The sequence below is a fragment of the Lissotriton vulgaris genome, chromosome 7 (assembly GCF_964263255.1).
Source record: "Lissotriton vulgaris chromosome 7, aLisVul1.2, whole genome shotgun sequence".
In the NCBI taxonomy this organism is placed as follows: domain Eukaryota; kingdom Metazoa; phylum Chordata; class Amphibia; order Caudata; family Salamandridae; genus Lissotriton; species Lissotriton vulgaris.
This window is the reverse complement of record NC_141695.1, coordinates 1,681,707,407-1,681,721,256: the sequence shown is the minus strand read 5'-3', so window position 1 is coordinate 1,681,721,256 and position 13,850 is coordinate 1,681,707,407. Positions and strand designations below refer to the sequence as shown.

At 46.6% G+C, this 13,850-nt stretch overlaps 1 pseudogene across 1 annotated transcript; it reads left to right on the top strand.

Annotated features, from left to right (window-relative positions):
- The first annotated feature begins 6,933 nt into the window (after nucleotides 1–6,933).
- On the top strand, nucleotides 6,934–13,444 carry LOC147706310 (ammonium transporter Rh type C pseudogene; annotated as a pseudogene). The gene has a single exon (XR_015297630.1). The product of XR_015297630.1 is annotated as an ammonium transporter Rh type C pseudogene (transcript).
- The last annotated feature ends 406 nt before the right edge of the window (nucleotides 13,445–13,850 follow it).

The window sequence follows — 13,850 nt, the reverse complement described above, 5'->3', positions numbered from 1 at the left end:
CTGAGAGAGTCAGCTGGAGGACAGGCTGTAGCTAAGGGTGGGAAGAGGTTAGACTTAGGGTTGACTTCCTGGATAGGGAAGCTGCCTTAGTGAATCACCTCATTATCCCCTTTTGGGTTACTTGTCCTGACCCCGCTGTTAAGGGTTACTGGAGACCCTGGGCGCCTAGCTTGCCCCTTGTCTAAACCATACAGGGGAAGTCTTGAGGAGAAGGAGACTGCAGCGCTGCGGAGTGCAGTCCGCTGCCCAGTGAAAGGAATTCTGGAGTGTTTCCCTCTAGTAGAGGAGGGTTAAGTCCTGTGGCCCTCACCCCTTGTATGTAGCCTTCTACACCATCCTGCCCTGGTTCTAGAGACTGACCCCTAGCCAATTACCCCACAGAGTCATCACTCACCGGCTGTGGAGTAAAGTCGGCGCCTGGTGAGCTGTCCTAGCTCAGTGGTTGAGCGCTATCTGGGAGGGGCAGTAGGCGCCGAAGTAGCAGGGGCCAGGAGAGATCGGCGCCGGATTGCGACTGAGGAGGCGCCTGGGAAGTGAAGGGTGCCGGTTTTATTGGAGCGGCGCTGTTCTCGCCGTCTGTAGGACCCCGGGGGCACCGGCCGCGTCATTGTGAACAACCCCAAGGTTTTGAGTAAGGGAGCGCTACCGCGCATGCCTCAGGCGTTTCCACTTCTTTGGACAGGAGGGGCCTAAGATCGAGCAGGTCCGGAGGAAGCGGCGTCTTGACTGCGGAGCCTGCGCAGAGAAAGGTGGGAGCGGAGGCGGGCTGAGAGGCAGAGTATCCGAGGAGCTTCGCGCATGCCCAGGTGATCAGCGCGACCCTCGGCCTCAGCGCGGAGAATCTGTGGAGAAGCGCCGGGAGTTCCCCTGGCAGCGGAGGCAAGCGGGAATACCTCTCCCCGGCTCGAGCGCCCCACTGTGAGGCTGGCGCGAGCGGGAGGGGGTACGGAGGAGCCCGGCAGCCGGTCGTCATCTGAGATCTCTCTTCCCCGCTTGAGCGCTACCAGTGAAGCCGGCGCGAGCGGGAGAGAAGAGAAAGGTGCACCGGGAGGCTGGTGAGCTTTGTCGGCACTGAGTCCTCCCCTGTCCCTGTTAAGCGGATTCTCTCACTGACACCACAAAAAAACCTGTCTACAAGTAAGGAGTGTTACACGAGGGGAGGGGAGCAAGACTACACGAAGAAGGGAATAAAGAGTCCCTTCCAGAGGGTGGAGCTACCTTGGTTAATTCCTGAGAAGTAACAGTTATAAAATAACATTGAAGGTGGAGGGAACTTACAGATGTAAACTGTTAAATCTAATTCAGATCATTCTAATGGTAGTCTTAGTAGATAATTCAACTGCCAGGAATTAGAAGTGAGGGAGGTCGGTGCTGTGGGAGACCAGTATTGTGCACCGTATAGTAACCATTTAAAGCTGATTCTGGAGTCTGATGAAATGCACAATTAATGTTGGTCATTGAGTTTAGATAGCAAGTGTTATTATTAATTTATTGACAAGTGTACTGTATTATTGAAACAGGTTAACATCTCTGGAAGTGGAATTTCTGATTTGAAGACAACTAAATGTAATGTACTGAAGAAGCTAATTGAAATTGCTTAGTAGTTTAAAAGGTATAATTGCTGATTCTAAAGTATCTTGAAATGGCCTAAGCTGTATATTTTGAAAACAAAGAGAATATTATTTTTATAAAGCAGTACTTATTTTTCCACATTTTGATGTAGCGTTTTATTTTTGTGTGCTATTGCGTGGCTTTACTGTTGGGTGGTCTGCAACCTTTACACCGTGCCTCTGAAATGTATGTCTTGCCCTAGGCCAGGCTACCCCAGGTTCTAACACTTCAGAATCCATGGGTGTAGTGTGGGAAAACCCACTGCAACACTCATGGAACAGTGTTTTGCGTGAAAGGGCACATATTTACAAGGACATGAAAAGACCATGAAAAGCCATGCAAAGTGGCTTTGCCTGGCCTTGTAAATATGCTACTGCATATTGAGCCTCGGGAGCATCAAAAAAGTGAAACTTCGGCGGCGCAAAAGTGCAGCTAGGACCTCGTAAAATGAGGCCTATACTCTTTAATGTGCAATGCTTGTTCTGTTCACGGTGACTGTCTGACCATGCCTTGGTTTGTCATTTCTGAATGAAGCAGCCTCACAAAAGGCTACGACACATACATTAAGTGGCATGTGAGCTCTATAAAGAACAGTGGACCAAACAAACTGAGTGCTTCAAGCCCCACCTTCCTACGTTTTTTAACTCCTAGCTGCAGATTAATTAAAAGATAGTGCAACTGAGATCAGGAACCAAAGCTGCTGCATTGTGTTGCACTAGGCGGAGACAGCAGCGCAGAGCCATATCTAGAAAGATATGACACTGCTGCTGCTGCCTTCCCATGCAAGGGCACTGAAACAGACGGCCTAGTGCCACATACATGCAATAGTGGAAGGGTATGCAAGATGTCAATCACAGGCTTTGTACTGGAAAGCTATCCGTCGAGTACAAAATACATACTAACTTTAACTTTTTTCGCACACTGAATAAGGGTTGTTCAGTACAGCGCATGTGTGATTTGTGAAAAGTTAGGAGAAATGAAACCATTACTCGTTGTTAACGCCTGCCTCAAGGGGATCTTATCTTTGGTACAAAGCCGTATCTACGAAATGTAGGGCCTCATCTACAAGAAAAAGACGCAGTGTGGCGCTGCGAGACATTTAGCTGCACCGTGCTGCTTCATTTTCAAAGCATAGGGATGCGTTGTATCAACAACAATACGACGCATGCCTGTGCTTTCTCCTGCGATGGGTCACAATTGGCTACCATGCGCTAGCACAGGAACCCTTGTGGCATTTTGCAAGGGTGCCTGTGCTGCGGGGTTGATTGTTTTTGTGCAAGAAGGGACATCTTCCTGCACAAAAACAATCATTAATGGCACTTTTCACCTTGTTGCTCCTCCTTCCACCTACCATTGGGAAGCATTGGAAGCTGACGCATTCCCAGTTTCACAAAATGATGTAAATCTAGGATAGCGTCAAGTTCCATGGATGTTGTGTGGGAACACCCATAGCAATACCGATGGAATTTCCCTTTCACGCAGAATAATACGTGAAAGGGGCCCATATTTACAAGGTCAGGACAAGTCATGCAGGCTGGCTGTACGTGGCCTGGTAAATATGGGCAGGCACACTGCGCCGCTGGTGTCACGAACCGTGACGCACCGGCAGCACATTGGACTTGTAAATAAGCCCCTCATTAGATAAAGCTTTGCGTCAAAAACTATGACTGGTAGGGTGGGAACAACCATGTGCCACTTACGAGACCCCCTGATGCAAAGTAACATTAGGAAGAGGAAAGCAGTATTTTGTATTACTTGTTAAGCAAAGGATTTGTGCTGAAAAGTAAATACTTTATCAAGATTTTGCACCATTGGCATCACCTTGTGTGACTTTGCACCTGCTCAAAGGCCTAATAAATCTGCCCCCTGGTTTTACTGGGATATTTGATGTTTCTGATCAATTGACGCTCCTAATGAAGTGTTGAGGGTAAAACACACGCTTTACACGAGCACGCCCAAACGTGAAATGTGTGAACAAGCCCAGAGCTTCACGGAGATCGTTGCAGGCACCTGCTTCACAGCACAAACACAGATGGGCACAGCAGTGTACTTGCCAGCAACACACGCCCTAAAAAAGGCCTTCTTTCTACAGTAAAGAGAGCACCTGAACGTCAAAATTACAATTTGCCTTGGTCTCACAAAATCCTTCCACCTGAGTTGTGTTTGTGTCATGCGGCTAGTTCAACAACACCGTTTGAATACGTGAAGATTTGACATTGCTATTGTGCACAGTGTAGGGTGACCAGAATTTTGAAGCAAAAACACGGGAAATTTCACAAAAATAGAAGGACTATAATTTTACGTCAAGCGAGCGCACAGAATGACAGTGCTCCTCCGCAGAGAATTACAGAACAGGCAGTTAGAACATACATAAGATGCAATTTTTAAACCCAGTATCTTCCCTGTGAATTAAATTGCTTTCTTGGAACAACTGCTAACAATCCCTGCTCTGTAAATCATTAAAAAAAAACTCCCCCTCTCCAAAAACCGGGACATGAGCTAAATTTCTCCAAATCTGCCCGGACAGCTGGTGAAAAACAGGGACCGTCCCAGCACATCCGGGACGCCTTGTCACCCTAACGCAGTGGCCTTGTGGTGAATCAACAAGACCCTTTCTGAGGCTCAGACAAGGAACAGATTGTGGCAAAACAGAGGACCAAAGCGTCCTCTTGACTGACGGGCCAATCGCAGGTAGGATCAGGGGGCAGAGTCCTGCCCATTGCTCTGACGTCATTTCATGGAAACCCTGACATCGCAGATGGGGCCTATTGGTTGCTCGGCAGGGTAAAGAGTGGTGGCAGGCCGGCAGTACGAGTATCAGGATTGGAAAGGGAAAAGAGGTTTTAAGATTTAAGGACCTTTCAGCAGTATTATACCTGTCTTCAAAATGCAGAAATAATATTTTCTTAAACTAAACTTGCTGAGGTGTGACACATTCTCTTTTGCAAATCTCATATCACTCAGCCAAAGAGGGTATCACGCATTTCAGTTCTAACAGACCCAGCTAGGCCCAGATTGACGCCGCTGTTAGCTGGAGTCATAGCAACGCTAATCGACGCAGAAAAGCATCAACCTCAGCATGCAAATGGACTTTTGTGCTGAAGGTTGACATAAGCGCAGAGCTGAATGGCACTATATCATGTAGCGCTTAGATAACGCAGACAAAGTGGGCAAGAGCAATGCTGGCACGCACCCGTACGACCCTACACAAGTCAGATCAAATAGAGGCATGGAAATGAAAACAGACACAAGCATTGCGCAAAGGGTAATCATGTGATATTTCCAAGTGTAACGTGTAATTGTGTGAAAATGACACATACTACTCAATTAACGCATGGGTGGTCACCTGCATAAAGAAAATTGTACTGAAGGCTATGCCATGATGAGCACAGATCTCATTTGCTGTGGCCCAATACTAAATAATGTTTAGCCTCATACAAACATGTAATCATTGGGGTTTTTGTGGCCGAAGACAACATTGGTACACAGTGTGGTGTGAATATGATGCAGCCAATTTTTTTGCCTTTGGTGCAAAGCAACACTTCAAATTCTACCACAACCCACAAATAACGTGGTAGTTAGGTGCAATGGCTAACATGTTCCATATTGGACTTACCATGACATCTAATTCCATCCTATGTCAAAACAACCATTTTAAGTAACCCTTGCCAGGATGGTGTCCAAACGTGTGGATGGAGTCCACAATGCAGAAAAATGGTGCAGCACAGAACACATTACCACGGGGGATTGCTAATTCTAAATTTATGATTTTGGACTTCCCATCTTCTTCAGTGGTTGAGTTTACTATCCACAGAAGTCAAAAAGCCAGAAAACTATAAATTGATTCCTTGGATTACCTGCAGAGTTGGGCTGGTCAGTATGGAAACTGGAAGAATTGGCAACAGGCTGATGCATTTGAAAGACCAGGGAAGCTAGGGCTGTGTCATTTCTGTGACCTCATAGTAAAAAGACCTAGTTGAATTTAAAAGGAACCTCAGCACTGCTTGAAACAGCTATATCAGGTCTCACATATTTTCTAGAAGGGAATCAACATCGAGAATCAGTTAATAAATCATTCTCCTGATGAAGATCCTTAAACCTTTTCCACTTGAGCGAAACATGCAACATTTTCTAAAGTGATAATATTTTTATAGGAAACAGGTGGTGCTCTAATATTACAATTTTGGGATTATTGACAATCTTTGTGTTTCTTCCACACTTTTGAGCCCTAATTATCATAATTTTTATATTTGTCTCCCACAGAGGGTCAGCTGCACAAAGCCGATTGCAGTCACAACCGCATAATGAGTTAAAGAACCTTCCATGTTGGCAATGCAAATACAAGGAAAGCGGTCAGCTGTGGCTTGCAGGTCTCTCCGTCCCTGTTTGGTAGCCAATAACATGGGGTTAATACAGTGATGTAAATAATTAATATTCACTAAGCATGTTGTTCTGCGGAATTTCGCGACTGGAGATTTTGTGACGCAGACTACTGGTGCATAGGTAATATCACAAAGTCAAGGTGCAAAAAGTGAGCGCCCAAATTGTGACCACTTTTTGCGACTGAACGCTTTTTAAATCCGGTCCTTACTTTGGACTGATGGGTACATTTTATATTGCGATCTGGCGTGCACGAGAAGTGAAATTACTAACTCATTCTTTAGTGTATAAATCAGACAGGTTGCCTGAGATGTGACTGGCACTGCCCCAGCCCAGCATTATTTTCACAGGTACAGGGTGGCAGCTCTGGGCCTCAGTTAAACACAGGTGCGCAATCCAGGCTTTTTCCACAGCCTTCCCCCAGTTTTTTGGTGTAGTTTTATATAGCGCGAACTCGACCAGAAGGTATTGGAGTGCTTTACACGAGCACCGGTTATATTACACAAGGACACTTTCATTTTTGGTAGGCAGTGATTTGCCGAAAATCACAGGCTGTTAAGCCGACGCCGAGATTGGAACCTGGTGTTCCAGCGCCAAAGTCTGCAGCTCTGGCCGTTACGCCACATCCTCTCGCTTGAGAGTTCTTCCACGACCCCTAGATTTTAGATCACCTCTGCCCCCGCCTAACAGCGCCTCAGGCCCCTCATTTGCATATTTATTGAGGCAAGGCAGGGAAGTTGTAGCTTTCCAGCGCTCTGACGGAAGGAGGAGTGCCTCGGCTCACCAGTCCATTACATTGCCCGGGTCGGAGCATGTTTCCTCTCTAACGAGGGCAATAAAAGGTAATATGTAACCCTTCCTCGCAAGTGTCTGCGGTCAGAGTTCACGCTCATTGATGAGGCCTGATAATTGCAGCAATTACACGGCTGGCCTGCTCCAGCCAATGGCGGGGCGGCCCCCGGCTTGGAACTCGGTATAAGTTGCTGCGCCGGACGGGGTCTCGCGCTCTTGCGTCCCAGTCTCGCGCCGCGGAGCGTCTTCCGCTTCCGTCAGGATGTCCAAGGTGTTCTCCACCAACCTGCGGTGCCGCCTGCCCGCCCTGCTTCTGCTGCTGCAGGGGGCGCTGCTGGCAATGTTCATTGTGTTTGTGGTCTACGATGAACACGCCGATGCCACTGCCCGGACCAACGCCACCAGACCGATGGACAACAGCCTGTACGCCGTCTTCCCGCTCTTCAAGGACATCCACGCCATGCTGTTCGTGGGCCTGGGCCTCCTGCTGGCCTTCATGAAACTTTACGGCTTCAGCGCCATGGCCTTCAACTTTCTGGTGGGCAACTTCGGCATCCAGTGGGCGCTGCTGGTCCAAGGGTTTTTCCACCACTACTGGGACGGGAAGATCCACCTGGGAATGGAGAACGTCCTCAATGCTGAGTTTGCTTCAGTCGTGGTCTTGATCTCCGCTGGGGCGGTGCTGGGCAAGACCAGCCCTGTCCAGCTGCTTCTGATGGCTATCCTTGAGATCCCACTGTTTGTGGTCAACGAGTGGCTCCTTACCACGTATCTCAAGGTGGTGGACGTGAGCGGGACCATCGCCATCCATGTCTTTGCTTGTTACTTTGGACTTGGCGTCACTCAGATCCTCTACAGGCCGCGCCTCAAGAGTGGTCACCCCAAGGAGGCCACCACTTCCTTGTCTGATCTCCTCTCACTCTTGGGAACCTTCTTTCTCTGGATTTACTGGCCAAGCTTCAATGCGGTGCTCGCGCGCCCTGGAGATGCTCAGCACCGGGCAGTCCTCAACACCTTTATCGCCCTGAGCTCCTGCACCCTGACCACATTTGCCCTGTCAAGCTTGATGGACAAGAAGGGGAAGCTTGACTTGGTACATGTGCAGAACGCCACTCTGGCTGGAGGGGTGGCTGTGGGTGCCGCGGCAGACCTGATGATTACGCCAGCGGGGGCCTTTGGACTGGGTTGCCTGGGGGCCATGGTCTGTGTCTTTGGTTTTCGCTACCTGACTCCCTTTCTGTCCCAGAAGCTCCACTTGCAGGATCAGTGCGGAATTCACAACCTACATGGCCTACCGGGCATCGTGGGCACTGTGGGGAGCATTGTGGCCATACTATGCTCTTCGGAGGCAAGTTACGGACCTAGCCTCTACGAGATCTTCCCAGACAGGGCAGCAGAGCACGCTATACCGGCAATGACCTCAACCGAGGTAGCAGAGACTGGACGCAGTCCCACCGACCAGGCCCTCTACCAAGCCGCTGGATTTGGGGTAACGTTTGCAGTCTCCCTTGTTGGGGGCTACATCACTGGGCTACTGCTGAAGATGCCCTTCCTCGGCCAGCCACCCGATGAGTTCTGCTTTGACGACAAACCCTACTTCAAGGTTCCAGAGTCCAAGGAGGTTATGTGGTACCCAGGAGTCGAAGAGAAGGGGGAGGCCGGCCTACCACTGAAGGATATATGAATGTGCTCAAGTGACACAATGGCCACTGGTGGAACTTCCTGTCAATCTTAAACCACAGCGCGTCAAGGGAGCCAGTCGACTTGTGCTTGACTCTAGAACTTTGCACTGTATAGGAAGTGAGTGGTGCATGCAACCTAGTTGACCTGCAACATATGTCTGCAACATTCTCTCTCCATCCTGGGAGTTTTGCATGCATTGATGTTCTGACACAGGACTAATGTTCATGGGGATAAGAGCTGTGCTTTAAGTGGGCAGGTACTGAGTATCTGCAGCGCCCTGATTTTAAAGGGAGCGTGTCTGCACTTTTCAGCAGAGGTCTAATGGAAGAGTACCAGCACTTCTCAGCAGCAAACAATCATCCTGGGATAGTCAGTGCTTCTATAAGAGATAGGAGCGGTCTGTCCAGCTACCAGCTTGTTTCAGACGCACTGTATGAGGGGAAGCCTCAGCTTCTAAGTTCTAAACTGGCAGTGCCTTAAAGACTATCTCGGTTGGCATTAGGAGCTATGTGAATGCAGTCACTGGTTCGGTGCTACTTTTAAACAGTGACATTTTGCTGATTACTGGTTCACAGAACTATAAACAGCCAATCACAGGTTGTTTCACACACTCTCCGGAGCGGTAACCTGGTCCTAGGATGTTTCAGGAATAAATGGTGTGTATTGCTATTATATTTTCCCTACAGCGCCCTGGCAATCTGTCAGCACTTGTTTGCAAAAAGACGTGTATAAAATACAGAATAAATATCTAAATACAAGCCTTGCACTGAAAACTTTGACGTGCCTTACACATTTGAATGTTAAAGCGGTGTGTGGGCAAATAACATTTTCCTAAAAAGAAGTGACCCCTAATCTGTGACATATTGTCTCCAAATACTCCACTTTGGAAAGCAGCCGAGGTAGTCACATGATTAATTCTTCAAGCCCTTCCTCGCGAGCCCCCTCGCCACCCCATGTCTTTCTCTCAAAGTACATTTCCCCTTAGGGTGCCTACAAGAACCAATGGAAAGAAAGCTCAGTGGGCTTGCGTGCCTACAGCAAGGTCTTTTGTGCAATAGGCGGGTTAAAGTTCAGAGGTCCGGATACTCCGTTTTTCATTTTGCGAAGTTGATAAAAACAGCACGACTAAATAGGGTTATAATACCATCTGTTACTGGCCCTTTATAGTGCAGATAGTGAGTTTTATACAGCTCTTAAATCTTAATCTACGTTTTGAAGCACTGTAAATGATATGTTGAACTATTGACTAAATTTACCGACCTTGGAAGGATTAAATGCTGGATCTTCAATGCCGTGTTGTAAGCGTACCTAGAAGTCTTGAATCACCTTATAAAGGCCCCCCATAAAAAAATTTGACAAGCAATTCTGTAGTCAGAGCTCTTTAGGGCCAAGAAAATGACGTCACTTGTCACCTGGATTGTATTATAACAGATGACGAGTAACATGGCGATGAGTGACGTCATAAAAGCAGATAGGCACAGTCTGCCGTCTCTCAGTAGAGTTCAATGAAAAGTGTCGCTCCCATGGCTACCACCCCCCAGAGACTGCAAGTAAGAGAGAGGCAATCTTGACCCTCTCATCCGAAGTCACACTGTCTCAAGCGGGGCCACACAGCAGCCAGCTAGTGTTTGACAGTTTTGGACTCTCAGCCCTTGTTCTACAACAGGCCGAGAGGTGGCGCTGCTGGTGAGAGAGGTCGCTGTTTGTCCTCTGCACCGTGGGCAGGGTCTGACTGCAAATGCCATTGAACCCAGGGCCTCATTTACAATATTTTGACACATGGCAGTGCAGCAAGCCTTTCTGCTGCGCCGCCGTGCGTCAAAATAAAAGGGCGGGAAGGTGCGTATCTACAAGGTACGGCGCATTCCTGTCCGTCCTCACCTGCGCCGGCGCACAAACTGCAGCTGTGCGCCAGCGCAGGCACCCTTGCGCCATTTTGCAGCGGTGCCTGTGCTGAAGGGATGATTGTTTTTGTGCAGGAAAGGACACTTTCCTGCACAAAAACAATAGTTAAAGGCATTTTACTCTTTCTGTGTGTGCATAGAAATAGGAAAAAAACGAGAAGAAATAAAAGTGTTTCTCCTCATTGCGCCTCCTTGCGCTGGGGTAGGCGTAGGATTCTGATGAATTCCCAGGTTTACAAAATGTTGCAAATCTGGAAATGCGCCAAGTTCCATGGATGTTAAGTGGGAACACGCACAGCAACACCCATGGAACGCCCCTTTCACGCACAGTTATGGGTGAAATGGAAACATATTCACAGCGCCATGAAATGTCATGCAGGGTGACTTTACATGGCCTTGTAAATATAGGAATGTCCATTGCTTTGCAGGTGCGTCAATAAAAGTGACCACAGCGGCTGCGCAATGGGCTTCTAAATTAGCTTGAGTGTGTCCAATGGCCACAATACATGAAACAAAGGTCTTGTTATGTCTAAAAAAGAAAAAGCACACATTTAGAAAGATTCAGTTAACTTTACTGGTAAATGCTTACATTTAATAGTCATTCTATCATAGAAGCCAACATTTCGAAACAGTAAAGAGTAGTATCAGTAAAAAATGGGGGGAATTTATTTTCCCCATTGACTTACATTGAAACAGAGGCAATTTTAGGCAGTAGTGTCCAGTCTGAATTGAGTCTGTTTGTATTTGTATTTGTATTTGTAGGTATACTTGTAGAGCGCGATCCTGTCACCCAGAGGGCATCCTGGCGCTTGAAGTTCGGTCAACAACACTTATCGCTGCTCAGACATTTCTAGGAAAGAGATACGTTTTTAGGGCTTTCCTGAACGGATAGTAGTCCCTATGGCTTCTCAAAGAGAGTGGCAGGGAGTTCCAAAGTTTGGCCGCTGCAACACTGAACGAGCGGCCACCCATCCTAACTCTCTGGAACCTTGGGACCACAAGCAGTTGTGCCGAGGAAGAGCGGAGAAGCCGCGGGGCAGAGTACCAGGCAAACATATTCTGCAGTGGCACTGGGCCCTGTCGGTGTACTGCCTTAAACACCAGGCACGCCGCTTTATACAGTACACGCAGGTGCACCGGCAGCCAGTGTAGGTGCCTTAACGCTAGGGTGGAAGAGCTGAAGTTAGGGCGAGAAAGAGCCAACTTGGCGGCCATATTCTGCACCCGTTGTAACTTCCCCAGCAGGTTTTTTGGGGCCTCCAGAAGCAGCGCGTTGCAATAGTCTAAACGACTCAGTATGGTCCCACGAACTACTTCCGGCCTGGCCTGGGCGGGGAGGAGGGGCAGGACTTTACGCAGCCTGCGTAGGAGCATCATGCACGAAGAGATGGTCTTGTTGGCATGCATGTGTTATAAGCAGGACCACTGGAATTATATGGGAGGAAAGGACCAAATTATGTGGCAGGGTTGACTTAATTATGCAGCAATTAAAGGCAAATTATGCCGAGTAGTAGGGCCCATTCCGTGATAATATTACTTCATTATTTTTGCACATGGTAGCACATTCTGACACTGTCTGGGCAAATATTTTACATTATTGGTACCAGTTTAACACCCAAATACATCAATAAGCAATTGAAAGATGACCAGTCAACCAGAGGAGGTAAACGCAGTGGGGTGGGGCAGGAGTCAACAGACAAAGGAATAGGTATAATTAAATAAATAAATTATACCTATTCCGTTGTCTGTCCGCTTCCCCCTGCCACGCTTCACGGCGCCTACCTGTGCCTGCCGCCGCTAAAGTCCACTTTTCAAATGGCCTTCCACTGCGCAGGAAAATGTGTAACACATTTTTACACATTTTTGATCTGAAAACAACATTATTTGTTAAAATCCACAGACTTTGCAGCAGAGGAAAGATCATTAGATGATTCATAATTATGCATAAAACGCCAAGTCCTTAGAATCTCATAATTTCGGTGACTTTGGTTATAAGCACAGCAGAACAACAACAACAACAACACCAACACACACACATGTGCAATGAACACAGGGAAACAACTCTCCTATAATCAGGAGGGCTCTTCGATGTGATTTTACCTTATTGCAAAAATGTAACCCCTTACTTTCATGTTTTGGTAAAATAACTTTTGTTGGAAAAAACACACACAAAAGAATGCCATGGCATAAACCATATATGTAGATACGCTAAATATTATCATTGTAGAGGGAGGAAGGGGCATCATAAGCCACTCAAGGCTTGGCCTCTCATGAGCCTGGTCTCTCCCGACACTCAACAATGGTTACAAATAGCAAGTTACACTGTATGAGTCTGTGTGTGTGTGTATATATATATATATATATATCTAGAGAGAGAGAGAGCGAGAGAGAGAGGATATATAATGGGTATCCATGTAACATGGTCTACTGTGAACCTGTGCTGTGCATTTCTGATGACATCATAAACCACGGTGCCAAAGACAAAGTCATTTGTAAATTTCACCAGACCCCTGAGTTAGCATAATAAGACCATATAACACAATACTTTTTATGTATTTTAAATTACATGTTTATTACGGGGTACTTAAATTGAAAAAGCAATTTTTTTCAAACTGAATTGAACAATGGGTAATATTTGGAATTAGAAAGTTTAGCTTCATCTATGAATAAATTGTTGCTAAAACAATGGACAATTATGAGGGTCATTGGATTTATGAGATTCTGAAGCAGCACTGTTTACCTCATAAGTATGGATCTACCACATTTGCCAAATTTTTTGCATGATTTTCAAATTTCACAAAATTTAGTTTCTAGCCCAAATGGATGAAAATAATACTGCCAGAGAATCTTCTGCATAATTTGGCCATTTTGCCACACAATTTAAATAACCTTGCTGTATCATCCCAGTGACCCTGACAGTGATAAAGCTTTACAGAGTGGTTAGGAAGCTGTTATAATGATGAAGCCAGTAGTTCACTGATAACCATATAATAGTTCCCACCTTTCATGTTTTCCTTTTCAAATATGGGTTTATATCGCTGCATCTTGATCAATAAAAGCACCAAGACATGTAATATATGTGGATGTGTGTATGCTGTTCTTTGTCAGCACTGTGTTCACAGGCTTCAAAATGAGCAAACGTGCATTTGTGTTCAGACTGAATGTAATATATGTGCACATTGAGCGCTTTGATATTTTGATTGTGCTAAATGTTTTGTTGTTACCTGCATGCATGGTATATGAAGGAATTGTGTATTACACGGGTCGAATGAGCCACAAACGTAAATAATAAGCATATTGCAAGTCCTAGTCATCGTGAGGTTCAATTACTTCGTAAAAGTCATTTGGCCTTTGACTTCATCCATCTCTACTGTCTCTGAAAACCCTGGTGACTTCCAATATTCTAATTACAAGTAGCAGGGGATATTTTATCCCATATATTGCATGGACTACTGACATATGCTTTGAATTGTTATACAA